Genomic DNA, 13,771 nt, shown 5'->3' with positions numbered 1-13,771 from the left:
ATGGCTTTGTTGTGCCTAACACTGTTATATTTTGCATCATCCAAAAAGATATTTGTATATGAGACAATGGAAATGATTATACAAGACTATAGCTAGATCTTACCCAATTTCTTAAAGTTTGAAGGGAAACTTTTCTGTTTTTAAAAATTTATTTTAACTTTTTATTTTCAAAATACATTCATGGATAGTTTTTAACATTCACCCTTGCAAAGCCTGGTTTTCCAAAATTTTTCTTCCTCCCTTCTACTACAACCTCTTTAGAAAACAAGTAATCTAATATATGCTAAACATGCAATTTCCACAATTATCATGTTGTACAAGAAAAATCAGATCAAAAAGGAAAAAAAAAGAGAAAGAACAAAAAGGAAGCACACAAAAATAAAAAGGTTAAAATACCATTTTCTGATCTACATTCAGTCCCCACGGTCCTCTCTCTGGATGCAGATGGCTCTCTCTATCACAAGTCCATTAGAACTGGCTTGAATCATCTCACTGTGGAAAAAAGCCATATCCATAAGAATTGATCATTATATAACTTAATATTGTATGCAGTGTTCTCTTGGTTCTACTCACTTCACTTAGCATCAGTTAATATAAGTATTTTCAGGCCTTTCTGAAATCATTCTATTGATCATTTCTAATAGAACAATAATATTCCATAACATATAATATACCATAATTTATTTAGTCATTCTCAATCTGATGGACATCCACTCAGTTTCAAGTTCCTTGCCACTATTAAAAGAGCTGCTATAAACATTTTTGCACATGTGGGTCCTTTTCCCTTATGATCTCTTTGCTATACAGGCTCAGTAGAGAACTGCTGGGTCAAAGGGTATTGCATAGTTTGATAGTCTTTCAGGCATAGCTCCATATTGCTCTCTAGAATGGTTGGATTAGCTCACAAATCTACCAAAAAGGTAGTAGAGTCTCACTTTTCCCACATCCCCTTCAATATTCATCATTATTTTTTCCTATCATCTTAGCCAATCTAAGAGTTGTGTAGTGGTATCTTAGAGATGTCGTAATTTGAATTTCTTTTATCAATAGTGATTTAGATCATATTTTCATATGACTAGAACTGGTTTTAATTTCTTCATCTGAAAATAGTTTGTTCATATTCTTTGACCACTTGTCAGTTGGAAAATGGATTGTATTCTTATAAATTTGAGTCAGTTCTCTATATATTTTAAAATGAAGCCTTTATCAGAATGCTTGGATATACAATTTTTTTCCCAGTTTTCTGTTTTCCTTCTAATCTTGTCACATTGTTTTTTTTAATATAAAACTTTTAAACTTAATATGATAAAATTATCCATTTCATAATGTACTCTAGTTCTTCTTTGGCCACAAATTCCTTCCTTCTCCACAGATCTGGGAGGTAGACTATCCTTTGTTTTTAGAATATCCTTTATTCTGATTTGCTTATAGTATTACTCTTTAAATCATGAACCCATTTTGACTTTTTCTTGGTATAGAGTGTTAGGTATGGGTCAATGTCTAATTTCTGCCATACTGTTTTCCAATTTTCCCAGAAATTTTTGTCAAATTTGTTAAAAAGCTTGGACTAAAATACTAAATTACTATTGTGTCTTGTGAAACAAATCTATTCCACTGATTGACTACTGTATTTCTTAGCCACTACCAAATGTTTTGATGACTGATGTTTTATAATATAATTTTAGATTTGGTACAGCTAGGTCACCTACATTTCATTTTTCATTAATTCCCTTGAAATTTTTGGCCTTTTGTTCTTCCAGATGAATATTTTTTCTATCTTTGTAATTTCTTGGCAGTTTGGTTGGTATAGCACTGAATAAGTAGACTGCTTTAGGTAGAATTGTTATTTTTATCATATTAGCTCGGCCTACCCATGAACACTTGATATTCTTCCAGTTCTTTAGATTTGACTTTGTTTGTGTGGAAAGTGTTTTGTAAGTGTTTTCATATAGTTCCTGATTTTGTCTTGGCAGGTAGATTCTCAAATATTTTATATTATTTACAGTTATTTTTTAATGGAATTTCTCTTTATATCTCTTGCTGCCGGACTTTTTTGATAACATATAGAAATATTAATGATTGATGTGTATTTTTGTATCCTGCAACTTTGCTAAAGTTGTTAATTGTTTCTAGTAGTTTTTTAGTTAATTCTCTAGGATGTTCTAAGTATAGAGTGATAGTTTTGTTTCCTCATTACCTACTCCAATTCCTTTAATTTCTTTTTCTTCTCTTATTGCCAACATTAACATTTCTAATAAAATATTGAATAATATTGGTGATAGTGGGCAATTTTGTTTCACCCTTGATCTTATTGAGAATACTTCTAGTTTAATGAAGACAAGATTAGAAGGGAAGCAATAAACTGGGAAAATATTTTTACAGTCAAAGGTTCTGATAAAGGCCTCATTTCCAAAATATATAGAGAATTAACTCTAATTTATAAAAAATCAAGCCATCCTCCAATTCAAAAATGGTCAAAGGATTAGACAGAAATTCTCAGATGAAGAAATTAAACTATTTCTAGTCATATGAAAAAGATGCCCAATCATTATTAATCAGAGAAAGAAATTGACAACTCTAAGATAACTACACACCGTCAGATTGGCTAAGATGACAGGAAAAAATAAATGATTTTGGGGGATGTGGGAAAACTGGGACATTGATGCATTGTTGGTAGAGCTGTGAACAAATCCAACCATTTTGGAGGTAGTTTGGAACATTAAAAAAGTTATCAAACTTCATCCCTTTGATCCACAGTTTACTACTGGGCTTATATCCCAAAGAGATTATAAAGAAGGAAAGGGACCTGTACACGAATGTTTTGGCAGCCCTTTTGTAGTGGCTAGAAACTGGAAACTGAATGGATGTCCATCAGTTAGAATTGAATAAATTGTGGTATAGTTATTATGGAATATTACTGTTCTTTAAGAAATACCAGGATGATTTCAGAAAGGCCTGGAGGACACACGAACTGATGCTGGTGAAATGAGCAGGACCAGGAGATCATTTATACTTCAACAACAAACTATTATAAGTTCTGATGGACCTGGCCATCCTCAAACAAGGTCAACCAAATCATTTCCAATGGAGAGTAATAACTGAACCAACTATGCCCAGAAAAGAACGGGAGATAACTAAAACCATTACATTGAATTCCCAATCCCTATATTTATGCCCACCTGCATTTTTGATTTCCTTCACAAGCTAATTGTACAATATTTCAGAGTCTGATTCTTTTTATACAGCAAAATAATGTTTTGGTCATGTATAAAAAAAAGAAATAATTGATAACTTTAATAAAATTATAAGATAAAAAAAGAGAATACTTCTAGTTTGTCCCCACTACATATGATGCTTGACAATGGTTTTAAATGATATTGATCAATTTAAAGAAAACTCTATTTATTCCTAGTGTTTTTAATAGGAATGGGTGTTGGATTTCATCTGCATCTATTGATATAGTCATGTGATTTTTGTTAATTTGGTTATTGATATAGTCAATTACATTAATAGTTTTTCTAATATTGAACCAACTCTGCATTCCTGGTATAAATCCTACTTGGTCATGATCTATTATCCTGATGATAACATGCTGTAATTTCTTTGTTAATATTTTATTTAAGATTTTTACATCAATATTCATTAGGGAAATTGGCCTATAATTTTCTTTCTCTATTTTGATCCTGTCTGGTTTAGATATCAGCATCATATATGTGTCATAAAAGGAACTTGGTAGGGATCCTTCTTTCTCTATTTTTCTAAATAGTTTGCCTAGTATTGAATTAATTGTTCTTAAAATGTTTGCTAGAATTCATTTGTAAATGTATCTGGCCCTGGAGACTTTTTCTTAGGGAGTTGATAAAAAGCTTGTTTAATTTTTTTTAATGGGATTATTTGCATAATTTATTTTTCCCTCTGTTCATCTGGGCCATCCATATTTTTTGTAAATATTCATCCATTTCACTTAGATTATTAGATTTATTGACATACAATTGGGCAAAATAGCTCCTAAGTATTGCTCTAATTTCCTCTCCATTGGTGGGAAGTTCACTCTTTTAATTTTAAATCCAGCAATTTGATGTTCATTTTTCTAATCAAATTAATTAAAGGTTTATTTATATTGTTGTTTTTTTTATATAAAAAACAACTCTTAGTTTTGTTTATTAGTTTAATAGTTTTCATACTTTGTTTTATTAATCTCCTCTTTTATTTTCATAATTTCAAATTTGGTATTTAATTGAGGGGTTTTAATTTGTTCTTTTTCTAGCTTCTTTAGTTGCATGCGAGATTCATTGATCTCTTTATTTTATTCAAGTAAACATCTTAGAGATATGAAATTTCCCCCAAGAATTCCTTTGACTATCTCCTATAAATTTTGGTATATTGTCTCATTATTGTCATTCTCTTGGATAAAATTATCGATTGTGTCTATGACTTGTGGTTATACCCACTCATTCTTTAAGATTAGATTATTTAGTTTCCAATTAATTTTTGGTCTATTTTTCCCTGGCCCTTTATTACATGTAATTTTTATTACATCATGATCTGGAAAAGATGCATTTACTATTTCTACCTCTCTGCATTTGATTTTGAGGTTTTTATGCATGGTCAATTTTTGTGTAGGTTCCATGTACCACAGAGAAAAAAAGTATATTCCTTCCAGTCTGTTATCTACTTCTATTTTATTCATCCCTTTCATATTCACAATTAAAATGACTAACTCTGTATTTCTTGCCATCTTATTTTCCCCAAGTTATACTTTTCTCTTTCCTTTCCCCCTTTCAATTCTCCCCAGTGTTTTGGTTCTGATCATAATCTTCCTCAATTAGCTCTCCCCTTTTATAGCCCCTCTCCCCTTTCTTATTACTTTCCCCTTTTACTTCTGTTCTCCCTTCCATTAATTTCTCCCTTTCCTTTCACTTTTCCCTTCCTACTTCCCTGTAGGATGAGACAAGTTTTTCTGTGAAACTAAATATTTTTGATATTCGCTCTTTAAGCCAAATCCTATGAGTTTAAGGTTCACACAATGCTCATTACCTCCCCTTCTTTCCCTCAATTGTAATAGGTCTTTTTTGCCTTTTCATATAATTTATCCTATTTTACCTTCCTTTTCCTTTTCTGTCAGTACAATCCTTTTTTCACTACTAGTTTCTTTTTTATATCATCACAAAAAAAATCACTTATACCTATATTCTTTAAGCATATCACTAACAAAGATACAATTCTCAAAAGTTAGACATATTTCTTCCCGTATAGGGAAGTAAACCTATATAACCTTTAAAAAAAATCATAGTTTTTTTTTCCTCTTTCCCTTTACTTTTTTATGATTCTCTTAAGTTCTGTATTTGAAGATCAAATTTTCTATTCAGCTCTAGTCTTTTCATCAAAAATAAATGAAATTCCCCTATTTCATTGAATGTCCATCTTTTTCCTAAAAGATAATTTTTAATTTTGCTGGATAGTTGATTTTTGACTGTACTCCAAGCTCCTCTGCCCTGTGGAATATTGTATGCCAGGGCCTTTGATTCTTTAAAAAGGAAGCTGTTAGTTCCTGGGTAATCCTGATTATGGCCCCTTAATATATGAATTGTTTCTTTTTGGCCCTTGCAGTATTTTTTCCTTGATCTGATAATTCTGAAATTTAGTTACAATTGTTTTGGGCTCTCTTTTAGGAGATAATCAGTGGATTCTGGTTCTAAGATGTCAGGGCACTTTTCCTTGACCATTTCTTAAAAGATGTAATCTATGCTCTTTTTTTTTCATTGTAATTTTCAGGTAGTTCAATAATTCTTAATTAATTCTTCTACATTCCTTTTTATTTTTTCATTTTTCAGGTTTTTTTTTTTTTTTGACTGATTCTTGATATCTCATTGAGGCATTTGTTTCCATTTATTCAATTCTAATTTTTAGTGAATTATTTTCTCCAATTAGCTTTTATTTAGCTTCCTTTTGCATTTGTCCAATTGAATTTTTAAATGACTTGTTTTGTTCATTGGATTTTTTTTCCATTTCACCTATTCTACTTTTAGGGAGTTGTTTCTTTTTTACATTTTGCCACTTCTGATTTTCAAGGAGCTGTTTTTCTTTTTCCATTTCACCAAATCTATTTTTAAAAAGTTGTATTATTTTTCCATTTTGCCAAATATTTTTTTAAGGAGTTTTCTTCAGATAATTTCTGTTTCCTTTACTAAACTCTCTTGCAAAGCTCTTATTTCCTGTCCTCATTTTACTTCTAACTCTCTTTTACGATCCTTTTTGAATTCTTCCCAGAGAGCCTTTTGAATTAGAGACCAGCTCATATCACCTTTTGAGGCTTCGTCTGGAGACATTATATCTTTAGTATCCTTGGGGCTTGAGGTCTGTCTTTCCCTGTCTCCATAATTAAGCTATATTTGGTCAGAGCTCTTTTTGCTTTTCTTCTCATTTTTAAAAGTTGAGTTCTGTTTTCAGTTCAAAGGGTAAATTGCCCCAATCTTCCTCTACAGGTGACAGCAACTTCATGCTGGCAGCTTTTTTCCTGTACTGGGTAGGCATAGCCAAGTCCCACTTTAGGCTTAGGTCCAAAGGCTCCCTTTTTGCCTTCTGTAGTTGCAGTGGAGGTTTCATAGCTAGTCTGCAGATCCACTGGCTTCTGAACTAGAGCAGAGTAGCCAATATTGCTGTATTTTGGCTAAAAGCCTCCCAGTAGATTCCTCCAGTGTGATGAAGCCTCTCTACCCTCAGTCCCTGTGCTGTGCCTGCTCCTCCTTCCCTATGCCTGATTGAGACAGACCTTTCCTGAAGTTTTTCCAAAATATCTTTTGTTGGAAATTTATTAAACTCCAAATATTTGTGGATTCTGTCACCCCAAAAGGCTTGATTTGGTATTGATCTGAGGGAAGCCAGGAAGAGCTCAGACCTGTCTTTTCTCTGCCATCTTTGCCCTACCTCCCAGAAAATTCTCTTAAAAAGGGGATGTATATTGTAAAGAACTTCCATAACACCATGTAACTCAAGCATTTATATTTGAAAAGAGGGATTTTATAACCATTTTTCCAGTACCTAATAGAAGTGAATGTTGTATCAGAAAATGTGGAGGATTGATATGCAGTCTTGATTTTTATTTTTCAAATAAAGCATTGAGTCTTGAGTCAGAAAAACTTAAGTAACTATTTGGTCTCAAATACTACTAGCATATGATTCTGGTCAAATCGCTTAACCTTTATCTGCCTTAATTTTTTCATCTCTAAAATTGGAACAATAACAACACTTATTCTGAGGGTTGTTATGAGGTTAAAATGAGAGTATGTGTACATTTTAAAGCATTATGTAAATTGTAAGGTTCTGGTTAGTTTTTTGGAGGTCTTGGGACCAGCTTTGTTTCAGCAGAATAATCACCATGAGAATAATCAAAGTCTTTATTATCGCCTTCACAATCTGTTATTATCTCCTTCACTGTCTGTTTCCTTCCCCTGAGGCCAAGCTAGCTTTCTGGAGGCCCTCTTGATTTCAGTGGAGGAAATGCTAGAGGCAAGGGAGCCACCAGAGACTGGTCTAAGATGGAATGAATGCCTGTGGCTAACTTTGTCCTCAATTTATATACTCTATTACAATTACATCATTACAGTGTACTAAGTTTAAACCATTCATATCACTAGGGAACCATTATTTGTTGTAAGATTAAATCAATTATACTGAACTAGAGAACTCACTTGCTAAATTAGATAACCATTGTCTTATCAATTCCACTGGATTAACACCTTGTTGTAGGATTAAATCAATCATACTGAACTAGGGAATTCATATGCTAAACTATATAACCATTGTCTTATCAATTCCACTGAGTTAACACCTTGTAAGAATCCTTGCTTCTAGTACATGTCTCCAGAATTCTGGCCCATTATATAAATTATTGTTGTTATATTCTTTTTATAATCATTATTATTATACACATTTTTGCTTTATATAATGACATGAATTTTTAAGCCCATATGAAATAGTCATTTGTTTAAAATTATTATCTTCATTGATGTCTGTTCTTCCTACTTTTTCCTTTCTCATTCTTCACAGTGTTTCTGTTTGCTTAGTAGAAATTGTTCAGTTCAATAGCAGTCTTCATCAAGTCTAATTAGCCTTTCTATTTAATTTTGTAATAAAACTCTTAAACCAGAAGCTGAAGATAATGTGCTTGATTTAATTATTTTATATAAAAGAAAAGATATTGCTTTTACATTTTAAAAAATTATTTCATTCCCTAGTATGCTCTCCTTTCCCAAGTGGTAGTCATCTACGGATAATGAAAATTTTTCATTACAAAGACTACCAATCATACCTCATTCATTAGCATTGATTTATTATCATTCTTATTAATGATGATTATATCCTTTGTACTCCTAGACTTTTTGTGGTAGTTGTTTATGTTGTCATGTACAACTCTATGTGACTTCTTCTGGGGTTTTCTTGGCAAAGCTACTGGAGTGTTTTGCCATTTTCTTCTCCTGCTCATTTTACAGATGAGGAAATCATGACAAACAGGATTAAGTGACTTGCCCAGGTTCACACAGTTAGTAAATAAGTGTCTATGGTACAATTTGAACTCAGGTCTTTCAGACTCCAGGCCTGGCACTCTCTGCTCAGATTTAGATGATTATAATTCACTTTTCAGCAACTCTTTGCTTCTTGGTTATTTGTTTTTCCAAACGGCGCGGTAAGTTTGCTTCTATTATGTCATTATTGAGCTATCTCGTTTGCAAAGTAGAGTGTCAAAGTTGGAGTCAAAAAGATCCAAGCTTCAATTTTGCTTCAAGGACTGAATGGCTATATGATCTTGGGAAAGTCTTTGAATTTTCAGTTTCCACATCTGTAAAATGGTGATAAAAATAGTATTAGTTTCACAGAGCTATCCTGAGAATCATCATCTTCTCCACTACCATGAACACCACCAGACAGCTTTCTAAATTACATGTTAATGTCAGATTTGTATCCTGGGAAACAGGGTTTCTCTGACCAGACACTTCTTGGTGTTGCTAACCTTCTTGTTTCCCTCAGGAAGGATGGAATCACCAAATAGTCAGTTTCAACTTTATTCTTCTCTTGGTGACAGCACTGCTGCTTTGAAGTTATATTTGAATTGGTAAACTTTTTAGTAGTGATCAAATTCTTTCAATAAAAAGGAATTCCTTTTTTCTAGATGGGGGAATCTTCTTCTAGAGGCATACTAATGAATATGTGAAGGAGCTGAAATTCTGCCAGTGGGGGAACTCCCATCATGTGAACGCCCTCTACTAAAGCAGATTGTACATATGCACAACTTAATAGAATTACCAGAATTACAATTTAGCTTGAGTGACTTGTATAGGATCACACAGCTAGTAAGTGAAAGAGGAAGAATTTCAATCCAGATGCCCCTTAGTTATAATCTGGACCTATTGATTAATCCTTGATCTCCAAATTATTTTTATCTCATATCCAATCAGTAAAAAAAAAATAAAATAAAAAATGAAATACCTCCTGATATATGTATATTTACTAGTTTATGTTATATAATTATATTACTATATTAATAATTATAAATATTATAAAAGTTATAAAATAGATTTTTAACATGGTTAAGAACAATATGAAATAATATTTTTTCCCTTTCATCAATAGGAAGCCACTGGAGTTTGTTTGTCAGTAGCCAAAAGTCATTATCAGATCTTTGTTTTCTTAAAATCATTTTGACTATGTGTGGAATGACTACTGTGTTAGAATATGAAAAGAATAGAGATGGAGAAACCACTTTGGAAAATATTTCAATAGCAAAGGCAAGAAGTAATGAGAACCTGAACTGGAGTGGTGGCTGTCTGAGTAGAGAGAAGGAAAGAATGTAAGATATATGGTTGTAGCTAATGAAAAGACAGAGTTTGGAAACTGAATTGATATGGGACTGATGCAGAGGGAAGAGCTGAAGATGATATTGAGAAATCAGACCTGAGTGACTAAAAAAATAAAAATTGTGCTGCTGCCTTCCATAGAAATGGAAATTTGGAAGAGAAGTGGGCTTTGGGGGGGAAAGATGATGAGACATATATTAGTATAGTGATTTGCAAATCCTAAAACACTTGTAAATACTATTTATTATTATGAGATTTTCAAATAAGACCTTAACTATTTATACCTGGATTTACCTTTTCCCACATAAAATAAAAAGGGAAGGATAGAGTCTCCTACACTAATTAATATTCCAAAAGATGAATCTTAAGGATGTCCTGAATAAATCAGTAGAAACCAAGAAAGAGATGACTTTGTAGACTGAAAATGGACATATAAGGGAAGGGGATATTTGTTCAATGGGATATGAGCAATTACACTATGGTAACTCAGATTGTATTATGTTATAACTGTGCTAAGAAGAAGGACTTATCTGAAGGCTCAGAAGAGGTGGAAGATCAAAACTTTCACAGTAAAGTAAGAGCAGCATAGGAGTAGGGAGTAGGAATCAAGGTAGATAGATATATTTGTGATGGAAACAAGTTTCATAATTAGCTGGGTGAGTAAATATCATCTATATTCCCATCCTCCATTAGATAATCACATATCTCTTTTGGTTAGATCATGATACAACAGTAGACTACTATACTATGGCATATAATATGATTTTGCATTGTTCATTAATGGATCTATGGTACATGAAAACTCCCATTCCCAAAGGATTTGAAGAAAAATATTAAAACCATTAAAAGTTGGAAGTAGAAAATAGTAATAATTGTAAAATAATAATAATGATACTGATAATTCATATTTATTAGCACTTGGAAATTTTTACTTCAAACAACTCTAGGAGGTAGGTAATACATATTAAATATTTGTATTCAGTCCATTCTTAGAAAATTCTACCTTGAAGGAGAAAGCCAAAAAATTAAAATATATAGCTGTAGAGTAAAACTCATTCACTCTCTATGCAAATGACAGCTATAAAAGATGATATTTATCTTTGTACATATTCTATAAAAATATTATCTATCTCTCTAATTAGATAGTCAATTATTTTTAAAGAGCTACAAATAATCCCTGTAAGAATGGCATCAACACATTCTATTTAGAAACATCTTGCCTGTAAATTACATTTTTATTTTCTTCCCTTCTGTCGTGCTTTTCTTGTCCATATAACCTTAAAAAGGAAGAGGAGAAGAGAGACAGAGACAGAGACAGAGAGAAACAGAGGGAGGAAGAGGGAGACAACGCTGGAAAAAAAAAGTCAGGAGTCTAAACTACTTCCCTAGGCAGGTCACTGCTACTTATTTGTATGTTAATTATATCTGTAATCCCCTCCCCTTCAGCATCATTATTCTCTGTAAGTATACAAAAGGCAGGTGGGAGATAAGTCTCAGAGGAGAAATGTGCAGTTGAAGGAGACAGGGTCCTCAGGAAAAAAAGTGTTATTTTCATAGAAAATTCTTCAGCAGAAAAAAAAGGGGGGGGGGGAGGAAGAGGCATGAGAACTATGAAAATACATGTTGTATAAGCGCGAATTATTAATAAGAACATTCTATTCTCTGCTTCTATAGGATCTTTAAAGAAATAGACAGATTGGAGAGAGGCCAAAGGAGAGCAAGAGAAATGATTATGAGAATTGAAGGAATGACTTATGAGAAAAGATTACAGGGGCTAAATATGTATAACTTGGCTAAATGACAGCTGAGGGAAAACAATATCAGCAATCCACAAATATTTGAAAGCAGTAGGCCACAAGCTGGGGGAGGTATTATTTAGCCTGATTCAAAGTTATAAAAAGAAGAGTAAGAGGATAGGATTGAAGAATAGAAAATTGTAAATTGAACATCTAGGATTTCTTCATGGCTGAGAAAATCATTAGAATATGAGGATTATCGCCTAAGGAAATGTGGACATTTAAAAATATATCACCATGCTAGATTGGAGTAAGAGGATATATTTATTTGGCAAGAACAGAATCTATTTTAATAAAATAGTCAATCAACTAGCACTTATTGAACACTTACTATATACTAGAAACTGTTTTAATCATTGGAGATAGAAAGAAAGGCAAAGACTTGTCTTTGCTTTCAAGAAGTTCATGGGTTAATGAGATGAGGTACAACTATATGCAAAGAAAATATATACAAAATAAATTAGATCTAACCCACAAAGGAAAGGCACTAGGTATAAGAAGGAAAACTTTCTTGCAGAAGAAGACTTTAGCCGAAACTTGAAAGAAGTTTATAAATTTAGGAGGTAGAGATAGAATAGTGTCATGGGCTTAACGGAGTTAAGAATTATTTATATGGAGACATCTAGATAGTGCAGTGAATAGAACACCAACTTTGAAGTAAGAGGAACTGAATTCAAATTTGGCCTCAGATCTTAATAATTCAAAATCCCTAACTATTGTGACCCTTGGTAAATCATTTAATTTCAATTGCCTCATGCACAAAACAAAGAAACAAAAGAGTTATTTGTATATATTTATACTTATAAAATATTTTTAAAGCCATATTTGGAGTTAGAAGTGTTGGGGTTAAATTCTCCCTCTTTTTCTAACTATTCATGAGAACTGAAATAATTCACTCTCTGCATTGCCTCAGCAGTAAAATGAGGGAGTTGGACTAAAGACCTCTAAGGTCCTTTCAGAAACCCAATGATAGGCACAATTTATCTATATGTCTGATCATAAAGGCATATTTCAATTCAGATCTTCTTGATCCCAGGCCCTGTATTCACTGTACCATCTAGCTGCTTCATTTTTATAAATAAGTAAAAATGATAATAAACTTGCCTATCACATAAAGCCATCTCATAGGGCCACATAAAATCATAAATCTGAAAGGGCTTTGTTTCACATTAGAAGCACCGTGCAGATATAAGGTAATATTGTTCTTTGTTGTTCAGTCATTCATTTGTGTACAACTCTATAATTCCATGGACCATGGGAATTTCTTGGCAAAGACTAGCGATGTTTGCCATTTCTTTCTTCAGTAGATTAAAGTAAGCAGTGCTTGAGGGATTTGCCTAGGGTCATACAGGTAAGTGTGTGAGGCCAGATGTGAACTTCCTAACTCAATGCCCAGCATTCTATATATCGAGTCACCTAAGTGCCTCAAAGTAATATTATAAAGTTAATATTTTATCTATAGAATTCCTGATTCTGCCATATCCCAACCAAGCTACCTTAACTAAATACCAAAATCTCTCAAAGTCTCACTTTCCTCACCTACAAAAGATGAGAGAGACAATATAGTACAATAGAGAAAAGGACTGGATTTAGAATAAAAAGTTGAGGCTCAAATCCTGGTTCTGTTGCTTATAACTATATTGCCCTAGAGAACTTGTTTAAACTCTTTGAACCTCAGTCTCTCTTTTATAAAGTAAAGGGATTGATCAAGATCTCAAAAATCCCTTGTAGGTCTAAATTTCATGATCTTATAACCTCCATCTCAGGGTTGTTGTGACTGTGAAATGAATTAATTCATTTGAAAGTGTTTCATTATCCTAAAAGTGCCAGATGAATAGAAATTGAAAATAAGGTTATTGCTGTTTTGGATGAAATAGCTCAACTTCCTGCAGTAGACAGAATTTGTCTTATGTTAGCTATCTCTCCAAAACGGTCCTAAATATAAAAAGTGAACATCTTTGTCATTTTCCTTCATTGCATCACATTTAAAAAATAAAAATGAAAATTACTTTTGTTCCAATGTGGCCTTTACACCAGAATAAACAATAGGCAAGGTTGATATTTCATATACACATATGTATATATGTGTGTGTGTATATATATGTGTGTATATATGTATAT

At 32.6% G+C, this 13,771-nt stretch overlaps 1 protein-coding gene across 5 annotated transcripts in view; it reads left to right on the top strand.

The window, feature by feature from the left end:
- NRXN3 (neurexin 3) overlaps positions 1-13,771 on the top strand; it is a 2,051,432-nt gene that overhangs the window by 1,887,266 nt on the left and 150,395 nt on the right. The gene's annotated exons all lie outside the window — the stretch shown is intronic.

Source organism: Sarcophilus harrisii, chromosome 2 (genome assembly GCF_902635505.1).
Source record: "Sarcophilus harrisii chromosome 2, mSarHar1.11, whole genome shotgun sequence".
NCBI classification, from domain to species: Eukaryota; Metazoa; Chordata; class Mammalia; order Dasyuromorphia; family Dasyuridae; genus Sarcophilus; species Sarcophilus harrisii.
Note: the sequence above shows the minus strand (reverse complement) of the source record. Positions and strands in the feature narration are given on the sequence as shown.